We start from the raw sequence: 12,013 nt of genomic DNA, 5'->3' as shown, positions 1-12,013 counted from the left end.
GTGTGCCCGAATATAATATATAATAGCCAAATTCTTCTACGGTCAAACTTGCCTGAGAGAGTTTGAACCATTTTTGTTTTCGAAGTATAAATAAGAGCATCATCTTACATATATATATATATATATATATATATATATATATATATATATATAAAGCCTTGTCAAGCAACTATGATAGAACTGAAGAACCCCACAACAAAACTTTAATACACATTATTTGATTTTAATTTTTCATACAATTAGTTATTACATTGTAACATTATATATTATCCTATGTTTATGCTTCGATAAGCACCTACAGTTGGGTGCAGACCAAGCATTACATGTAGACGGGCGGAAAAAGTTAACGCGGCGTTTACTCGCGTGCACTTCAAGTAAACGCCGCGTTAACTGTGCGTCAACTCCGAAATTACAGTAGACATAAAAAGTAAACGGGCGTTTACTTTCGCGTTTACCTCCGCGTTAACGCAAAATCGGCGCGTCTTCTAATTTTGTAAAGAGTAAACGGGCGTTTACTTTCGCGTTTACTTCCGCGTTAACATGAAAAAGGGCGCGTCTTCTAATTTCGTCAAAAGTAAATGCACGTTTACTGTTTGTAGTAAACACGCGTTAACGCAAAATGTCATCGTATCCTGTCTACACTGACTTTAAATATCAAATGATAAAGTACAGCAAAATTAAATGACCAACTGTTCATTTTCGATTGACATATTGACGATTACAGTTAATTAATAATATTATTACACCTCTTTAATTAATTGAAACTAATCATAGTAAATTTCTTTTTCCGCACAAAATAAACAGTTCAATCATGTCCTTTTTTTTAATTCAAATATTTAAATCATCACCAAAATCTGGTTTACATCAATTTATAATGCCAGAATGTCCTCTCTTTATACAAAATATTGAATCGTAACCAAATATCAGTAGTTTTCATACCTCAGACTGACACTCATAACAAAATTATTTGTCCGCGTCAACCAAAACGGACCATATTTGCACTTTATTATGTAAATCTTTATAACCGCATAGTAAATAAGTTATATTTTAATATCAGGATGGGTTGTATGAAACACATGACAGCAATTTTGGAAAATAATGACTACCAAATTTTGTTCGCATCAATTTATAGTGCCAGCATGTCCTCTTTTTATTCAAAATATTGAATCGTAAACAAATATAAGTAGTTTTCATACCTCAGACTGACACTCATAACGAAATTATTTTTCCGTGTCAACCAAAACGGACCATATTTGCACTTTATTATGTAAATCTTTATAACCGCATAGTAAATAAGTTATATTTTAATATCAGGATGGGTTGTATAATACAAATGACAGCAATATTGGACAATAATGACTACCAAATTTTGTTCGCATGAATTTATAGTGCCAGCATGTCCTCTTTTTATTCAAAATATTGAATCGTAAACAAATATCAGTAGTTTTCATACTTCAGACTGACACTCATAACAAAATTATTTGTCCGCGTCAACCAAAATGGACCATATTTGCACTTTATTATGTACATCTTTATAGCCGCATAGTAAATGAGATATATTTTTATATCAGGATGAGTTGTATAATACAAATGACAGCAATATTGGAAAATAATGACTACCAAATTTTGTTCGCATGAATTTATAGTGCCAGCATGTCCTCTTTTTATTCAAAATATTGAATCGTAAACAAATTTATCAGTAGTTTTCATACCTCAAACTGACTCTTATAACAAAATTATTTCACCGCATCAACCAAAACTGACAATATTTGCACAATATTATGCAAATCTATATAGCTGCATAGTAAATGAATTATGTGTTTAGGCCAGGAGCGACTGAACAATACAAATGACAGTAATATTAGAAAATAATGACTACAAAATATTGTTCGCATGAATAATGGTGCCAGCATGTCCTCTTTTTATTCAAAATATTGAATCGTAAACAAATATGAGAAGTTTTCATACGTCAGACTGACTTGTATAACAAAATTATTTGTCCGCATCAAACAAAACTGACCATATTGACACTTTATTATGTAAATCTTATTAGATCCATAGTAAATCAGTTATATTTTTATATCAGGATGGATTGTATAATACAAATAACAGCAATATTGAAAAAAAATTACTAAAAACTTTGGTTCGCATCAATTTATAGTGCCAGCATGTCCTCTTTTTATTCAAAATATTGAATCGTAAACAAATATCAGTAGTTTTCATACCTCAGACTGACTCATATAACAAAATTACTGACCGCGTCAACAAAAACTGACCATATTTGCACTTTATTATGTAAATCTTAATAGCCGCATAGTAAATCAGTTATATTTTTTCTATATAAGGACGGATTGTATAATACAAATGACAGCAATATTGAAAAAAAATTACTAAAAAATGACAGCAATATTGAAAAAAAAATTACTAAATAATTTGGTTCGCATCAATATATAGTGCCAGCATGTCCTCTTTTTATTCAAAATATTGAATCATAAACAAATATCAGTAGTTTTCATACCTCAGACTGACTCATATAACGAAATTATTTGTCCGTGTCAACCAAAACTGACCATATTTGCACTTTATTATGTAAATCTTAATAGACGCATAGTACATCAGTTATATTTTTATATCAGGACGGATTGTATAATACAAATGACAGCAATATTGAAAAAAAATTACGAATAAATTTTGTTAGCATCAATTTATAGTGCCATCATGCCCTCTTTTTATTCAAAATATTGAATCGTCAATAAATATCAGAAGTTTTCATACGTTAGACTGACTTGTATAACAAAATTATTTGCCCGCATCAACAAAAACTGACCATATTTGCACTTTATTATGTAAATCTCATTAGCTGCATTGTAAATCAGTTATATTTTTATATCAGAATGGATTGTATAATACAAATGACAGCAATATTGGAAAACAATGACTTAGAAATTTGGTTCGCATTAATTTATAGTGCCAGCATGTCCTCTTTTTATTCAAAATATTGAATCGTAAACAAATATCAGTAGTTTTCATACCTCAGACTGACTCATATAACAAAATTATTTGTCCGCGTCAACCAAAACGGACCATATTTGCACTTTATTATGTAAATCTTTATAACCGCATAGTAAATAAGTTATATTTTAATATCAGGATGGGTTGTATGAAACACATGACAGCAATTTTGGAAAATAATGACTACCAAATTTTGTTCGCATCAATTTATAGTGCCAGCATGTCCTCTTTTTATTCAAAATATTGAATCGTAAACAAATATAAGTAGTTTTCATACCTCAGACTGACACTCATAACGAAATTATTTTTCCGTGTCAACCAAAACGGACCATATTTGCACTTTATTATGTAAATCTTTATAACCGCATAGTAAATAAGTTATATTTTAATATCAGGATGGGTTGTATAATACAAATGACAGCAATATTGGACAATAATGACTACCAAATTTTGTTCGCATGAATTTATAGTGCCAGCATGTCCTCTTTTTATTCAAAATATTGAATCGTAAACAAATATCAGTAGTTTTCATACTTCAGACTGACACTCATAACAAAATTATTTGTCCGCGTCAACCAAAATGGACCATATTTGCACTTTATTATGTACATCTTTATAGCCGCATAGTAAATGAGATATATTTTTATATCAGGATGAGTTGTATAATACAAATGACAGCAATATTGGAAAATAATGACTACCAAATTTTGTTCGCATGAATTTATAGTGCCAGCATGTCCTCTTTTTATTCAAAATATTGAATCGTAAACAAATTTATCAGTAGTTTTCATACCTCAAACTGACTCTTATAACAAAATTATTTCACCGCATCAACCAAAACTGACAATATTTGCACAATATTATGCAAATCTATATAGCTGCATAGTAAATGAATTATGTGTTTAGGCCAGGAGCGACTGAACAATACAAATGACAGTAATATTAGAAAATAATGACTACAAAATATTGTTCGCATGAATAATGGTGCCAGCATGTCCTCTTTTTATTCAAAATATTGAATCGTAAACAAATATGAGAAGTTTTCATACGTCAGACTGACTTGTATAACAAAATTATTTGTCCGCATCAAACAAAACTGACCATATTGACACTTTATTATGTAAATCTTATTAGATCCATAGTAAATCAGTTATATTTTTATATCAGGATGGATTGTATAATACAAATAACAGCAATATTGAAAAAAAATTACTAAAAACTTTGGTTCGCATCAATTTATAGTGCCAGCATGTCCTCTTTTTATTCAAAATATTGAATCGTAAACAAATATCAGTAGTTTTCATACCTCAGACTGACTCATATAACAAAATTACTGACCGCGTCAACAAAAACTGACCATATTTGCACTTTATTATGTAAATCTTAATAGCCGCATAGTAAATCAGTTATATTTTTTCTATATAAGGACGGATTGTATAATACAAATGACAGCAATATTGAAAAAAAATTACTAAAAAATGACAGCAATATTGAAAAAAAAATTACTAAATAATTTGGTTCGCATCAATATATAGTGCCAGCATGTCCTCTTTTTATTCAAAATATTGAATCATAAACAAATATCAGTAGTTTTCATACCTCAGACTGACTCATATAACGAAATTATTTGTCCGTGTCAACCAAAACTGACCATATTTGCACTTTATTATGTAAATCTTAATAGCCGCATAGTACATCAGTTATATTTTTATATCAGGACGGATTGTATAATACAAATGACAGCAATATTGAAAAAAAATTACGAATAAATTTTGTTAGCATCAATTTATAGTGCCATCATGCCCTCTTTTTATTCAAAATATTGAATCGTCAATAAATATCAGAAGTTTTCATACGTTAGACTGACTTGTATAACAAAATTATTTGCCCGCATCAACAAAAACTGACCATATTTGCACTTTATTATGTAAATCTCATTAGCTGCATTGTAAATCAGTTATATTTTTATATCAGAATGGATTGTATAATACAAATGACAGCAATATTGGAAAACAATGACTTAGAAATTTGGTTCGCATTAATTTATAGTGCCAGCATGTCCTCTTTTTATTCAAAATATTGAATCGTAAACAAATATCAGTAGTTTTCATACCTCAGACTGACTCATATAACAAAATTATTTGTCCGCGTCAACAAAAACTGACCATATTTGCACTTTATTATGTAAATCTTAATAACTGCATAGTAAATCAGTTATATTTTTATATCAGGATGGATTGTATAATACAAATGACAGCAATATTGGTAAAAAATTACAAAATAATTTGGTTCCCATCAATATATAGTGCCAGCATGTCCTCTTTTTTATTCAAAATATTGAATCATAAACAAATATCAGTAGTTTTCATAGCTCAGACTGACTCATATAACAAAATTATTTGTCTGCGTCAACCAAAACTGACCACATTTGCACTTTATTTTGTAAATCTTTATAGCCGCATAGTAAATCAGTTATATTTTTATATCAGGATGGATTGTATTATACAAATGACAGCAATATTGGAAAAAAATGACTAAAAAATTTGGTTCGCATCAATTTATAGTGCCAGCATGTCCTCCTTTTATTCAAAATATTGAATTCTAAACAAATATCAGTAGTTTTCATACCTCAGACTGACTCAAATACCATAATTATTTGACTGCATCATTCAAAACTGACCATATTTGCACTTTATAATGTAAATTTTAATAGCTGCATAGTAAATCAGTTATATTTTTATATCACGACGGATTGTATAATACAAATGACAGCAATATTGAAAAAAAATTACTAAAAAATGACAGCAATATTGAAAAAAAATTACTAAATAATTTGGTTCGCATCAATATATAGTGCCAGCATGTTCTCTTTTATTCAAAATATTGAATCATAAACAATTATCAGTAGTTTTCATATCTCAGACTGACTCATATAACAAAATTATGTGTCCGTGTCAACCAAAACTAACCATATTTGCACTTTATTATGTAAATCTCATTAGCTGCATTGTAAATCAGTTATATTTTTATATCAGGATGGATTGTATAATACAAATGACAGCAATATTGAAAAAAAATTACGAATAAATTTTGTTAGCATCAATTTATAGTGCCAGCATGCCCTCTTTTTATTCAAAATATTGAATCGTCAATAAATATCAGAAGTTTTCATACGTTAGACTGACTTGTATAACAAAATTATTTGCCCGCATCAACAAAAACTGACCATATTTGCACTTTATTATGTAAATCTCATTAGCTGCATTGTAAATCAGTTATATTTTTATATCAGGATGGATTGTATAATACAAATGACAGCAATATTGGAAAACAATGACTTAGAAATTTGGTTCGCATCAATTTATAGTGCCAGCATGTCCTCTTTTTATTCAAAATATTGAATCGTAAACAAATATCAGTAGTTTTCATACCTCAGACTGACTCATATAACAAAATTAATGTCCGCATCAACAAAAACTGACCATATTTGCACTTTATTATGTAAATCTTAATAACTGCATAGTAAATCAGTTATATTTTTATATCAGGATGGATTGTATAATACAAATGACAGCAATATTGGTAAAAAATTACAAAATAATTTGGTTCGCATCAATATATAGTGCCAGCATGTCCTCTTTTTTATTCAAAATATTGAATCATAAACAAATATCAGTAATTTTCATAGCTCAGACTGACTCATATAACAAAATTATTTGTCTGCGTCAACCAGAACTGACCACATCTGCACTTTATTCTGTAAATCTTTATAGCCGCATAGTAAATCAGTTATATTTTTATATCAGGATGGATTGTATTATACAAATGACAGCAATATTGGAAAAAATGACTAAAAAATTTGGTTTGCATCAATTTATAGTGCCAGCATGTCCTCCTTTTATTCAAAATATTGAATTCTAAACAAATATCAGTAATTTTCATACCTCAGACTGACTCAAATAACATAATTATTTGACTGCATCATTCAAAACTGACCATATTTGCACTTTATAATGTAAATTTTAATAGCTGCATAGTAAATCAGTTATATTTTTATATCACGACGGATTGTATAATACAAATGACAGCAATATTGAAAAAAGATTACGAATAAATTTGGTTAGCATCAATTTATAGTGCCAGCATGTCCTCTTTTTATTCAAAATATTGAATCGTCAATAAATATCGGAAGTTTTCTTACGTTAGACTGACTTGTATAACAAAATTATTTGCCCGCATCAACAAAAACTGACCATATTTGCACTTTATTATGTAAATATCATTAGCTGCATTGTAAATCAGTTATATTTTTATATCAGGATGGATTGTATAATACAAATGACAGCAATATTGGAAAACAATGACTAAAACATTTGGTTCGCATCAATTTATAGTGCCAGCATGTCCTCTTTTTATTCAAAATATTGAATCGTAAACAAATATCAGTAGTTTTCATACCTCAGACTGACTCATATAACAAAATTATTTGTCCGCTTCAACAAAAACTGACCATATTTGCACTTTATTATGTAAATCTTAATAACTGCATAGTAAATCAGTTATATTTTTATATCAGGATGGATTGTATAATACAAATGACAGCAATATTGGTAAAAAATTACTAAATAATTTGGTTCGCATCAATTTATAGTGCCAGCATGTCCCCTTTTTATTCAAAATATTGAATCGTAAACAAATATCAGTAGTTTTCATACCTCAGACTGACTCATATAACAAAATTATTCGACTGCATCATTCAAAACTGACCATATTTGCACTTTATTATGTAAATTTTAATAGCTGCAGAGTAAACCAGTTATATTTTTATATCAGGATGGATTGTATAATACAAATGACAGCAATATTGAAAAAAAAATACTAAAAAATTTGGTTAGCATCAATTTATAGTGCCAGAATGTCCTCTTTTTATTCAAAATATTGAATCGTAAACAAATATCAGTAGTTTTCATACCTCAGACTGATTCATATAACAAAATTACTGTCCGCGTCAACAAAAACTGATCATATTTGCACTTTATTATGTACATCTTAATAACCGCATAGTAAATCAGTTATATTTTTATATCAGGATGGATTGTATAATACAAATGACAGCAATATTGAAAAAAATTACTAAAAAAATTTGGTTAGCATCAATTTATAGTGCCAGCATGTCCTCTTTTTATTCAAAATATTGAATCGTCAATAAATATCAGAAGTTTTCATACGTTAGACTGACTCATAAAACAAAATTATTTGTCTGCATCAACAAACACTGACCGTATTTGCACTTTATTATGTAAATCTCATTAGCTGCATTGTAAATCAGTTGTATTTTTATATCACGACGGATTGTATAATACAAATGACAGCAATATTGAAAAAAGATTACGAATAAATTTGGTTAGCATCAATTTATAGTGCCAGCATGTCCTCTTTTTATTCAAAATATTGAATCGTCAATAAATATCAGAAGTTTTCATATGTTAGACTGACTCGTATAACAAAATTATTTGTCCGCATCAACAAAAACTGACCATATTTGCACTTTATTATGTAAATTTTAATAGCTGCATAGTAAATCAGTTATATTTTTATATCAGGATGGATTGTATAATACAAATGACAGCAATATTGAAAAAAAATTACTAAAAAATTTTGTTCGCATCAATTTATAGTGCCAGCATGTCCTCTTTTGATTCAAAATATTGAATCGTAAACAAATATCAGTAGTTTTCATACCTCAGACTGACTCATATAACAAAATTATTTGTCCGCTTCAACAAAAACTGACCATATTTGCACTTTATTATGTAAATCTTAATAACCGCATAGTAAATCAGTTATATTTTTATATCAGGATGGATTGTATAATACAAATGACAGCAATATTGGTAAAAAATTCCTAAATAATTTGGTTCCCATCAATTTATAGTGCCAGCATGTCCTCTTTTTATTCAAAATGTTGAATCGTAAACAAATATCAGTAGTTTTCATACCTCAGACTGACTCATATAACAAAATTATTTGACTGCATCATTCAAAACTGACCATATTTGCACTTTATTATGTAAATTTTAATAGCTGCATAGTAAATCAGTTATATTTTTATATCACGACGGATTGTATGATACAAATGACAGCAATATTGAAAAAAAATTACTAAAAAATGACAGCAATATTGAAAAAAAATTACTAAATAATTTGGTTCGCATCAATATATAGTGCCAGCATGTCCTTTTTTTATTCAAAATATTGAATCATAAACAAATATCAGTAGTTTTCATATCTCAGACTGACTCATATAACAAAATTATTTGTCCGTGTCAACCAAAACTGACCATATTTGCACTTTATTATGTAAATCTCATTAGCTGCATTGTAAATCAGTTATATTTTTATATCAGGATGGATTGTATAATACAAATGACAGCAATATTGGAAAACAATGACTTAGAAATTTGGTTAGCATCAATTTATAGTGCCAGCATGTCCTCTTTTGATTCAAAATATTGAATCGTCAATAAATATCAGAAGTTTTCATACGTTAGAATGACTCGTATAACAAAATTATTTGTCCGCATCAACAAAAACTGACCATATTTGCACTTTATTATGTAAATTTAATAGCTGCATAGTAAATCAGTTATATTTTTATATCAGGATGGATTGTAAAATTAATAAAATTGAGAATGGAAATGGGGAATGTGTCAAAGAGACAACAACCCGACCATAGATCAGACAACAGCAGAAGGTCACTAACAGGTCTTCAATGCAGCGAGAAATTCCCGCACCCGGAGGCGTCCTTCAGCTGGCCCCTAAACAAATATATATACTAGTTCAGTGATAATGAACGCCATACTAAACTCCAAATTGTACACAAGAAACTAAAATTAAAAATAATACAAGACTGACAAAGGCTAGAGGCTCCTGACTTGGGACAGGCGCAAAAATGCGGCGGAGTTAAACATGTTTATGAGATCTCAACCCTCCCCCTATACCTCTAGCCAATGTAGAAAAGTAAACGCATAACAATACGCATTATTTGTCATGTTTGTATAATACAAATGACAGCAATATTGCCAATCATGCTGCAGTTGCGTAATGCTATCAATAATTCTGCGAAGAAATACTCTCCCGCCATGAACCACTGTAGATGCCCAATTAAGCTTGCCAGCTAAAAATTGCAGCTGTTTTTTCGAAGCACGCTTGCGATTGCCAAAATCAGTTAATTCTTGTTTAAGCAGGGACAGCTTATCCCCCGGAAGCCGGAGCTCCATAGCGATAGAGTCTATCTCAACTCCTAAAAATGTAAGTTAAGTGGTAGGGTCAACCACTTTTTGCCAATTAATCATAAATCCCAGCTCTCGAAGTAAAAAAATTAGAGAATTCAGTGCTTGTATACATCTGAATTCAGATTGTTCACACAAGAAAAAATCGTCTAGGTAAGCAACTACAGTAAAACCTCTGTGAGACATCATGCGTCGCACAGCTTGAGTTAGTCTGTGAAAAATGCCAGGGGCTAATTTAGAGCCAAAAGGTAATTTAGTATCATAGAGTGTAAATTCTTGCCCTTCTGGGAAGGTCCAATTGAAACCAGTAACCTTTTGACTTCTCTTACTTAACTTAACAGATCTGTACGCAGACTTTAGGTCCACTTTACTCATAAAACAATTTTTTGTTACTAGCTTAGCAGCATCATCAAGGGTTTGAAAACGCTGCTTTTCAATTTCAGATACAAGAGAATTTACCGAAGAGCCTTTTGGCCTGCTACAATCATGAATGAGACGTATTCCCCCATCCTGCTTTGGTATCACCCCAATAGGACTAATTATACTTGGATCTGAAGAAGTGAATTTGTAGTTGCCACACTCTTTCTCATTAAGAACCTGAGTATGGGCCTTTCCATACAAAGGATTATTTGGTGAGGCTGACGGATGGTTTTTGGAAACAATGACGGAAGGGAGTTGGTCACAATCTATAATATCAAACCCAAATTCAATTCCATTTAATAAAAATTCTCTATCAAAATCATTGGTCAGTTCTCGACTCCAGACATGCAAGTCAAAAGCCCGCAAAGGTTTTACTGTATTGCCTAGTTTTTTGGATTTGAGCTCTGATGACTACCTGCAGAGTGCTTCTGCCCACATCCAAATATGCTACACGCATGCTCAAACTTACAAGAAGCAAGAGTGCAGCCATATCTAGAGTTAAACTTCCTACAAATCTCTTTACCACTGCAGGTATGGGACGCATAATTTCTGGCCCCTCTAGTACTAGCTCCCGATCCCTTCTGCTGGGTATTGGCCTGCTGTGGGTATCGGGCCGCTCTAGGCTTCAAGTAAACCATCTGAATGTGCGGTATATCAGTGCCCCACCTAAACCTATGCATGCTCTGTAGCCGTCGATACTCCCTGTCATAAAAGAATACTGATACCATATCATGGGAAGTAATCAGCTGGTAAACTCGGGTGGTATAGGACAAATAGTCTAATACTTGTCCCTGGTCCAATAACCCCTCCCCCAATAACTTGTGCAAAATGGCTAGGTTTGCCATTGACCATTGGCACATGGCTACAGTTTCTTACTTTGGCTTTGAGGGCCCTGATTTAAATACTAATTGACCACAATCAGACTTAGATATAAGTTTTTCTTCATCAAAAACCCCCCTGAAGATTGAACAAAATCAACAATATCATGATATACAACCGAACTACTACTGCTATTTAAGGATTTTAAATAAATTTGAGGGTCTTGCCATGAAATATTGTCATTTAAATTAAGACTGCTACCTGCGTTGTTCGTTGTACTAACGTGTCCACCATGTTGCGGCTGCTGTTTTTGAAGCTGTCCCAGTACTTCCCGAATGTAATTGTCTGTTACTTCCGGTTCCGTGGGTGCCGGAAGTCCGTTGTTGGTTCCTGACGACACATTTATATCTGCGTGCGCACCTGCACTAGAAGATGCCGGAAGTTCTTCACTGTTGTCCGCTATACTTGAT

This window comes from Mytilus californianus, unplaced genomic scaffold (genome assembly GCF_021869535.1).
Source record: "Mytilus californianus isolate M0D057914Y unplaced genomic scaffold, xbMytCali1.0.p SCAF_6, whole genome shotgun sequence".
Classification (NCBI taxonomy): Eukaryota; Metazoa; Mollusca; class Bivalvia; order Mytilida; family Mytilidae; genus Mytilus; species Mytilus californianus.
This window is presented reverse-complemented; position numbering follows the sequence as displayed.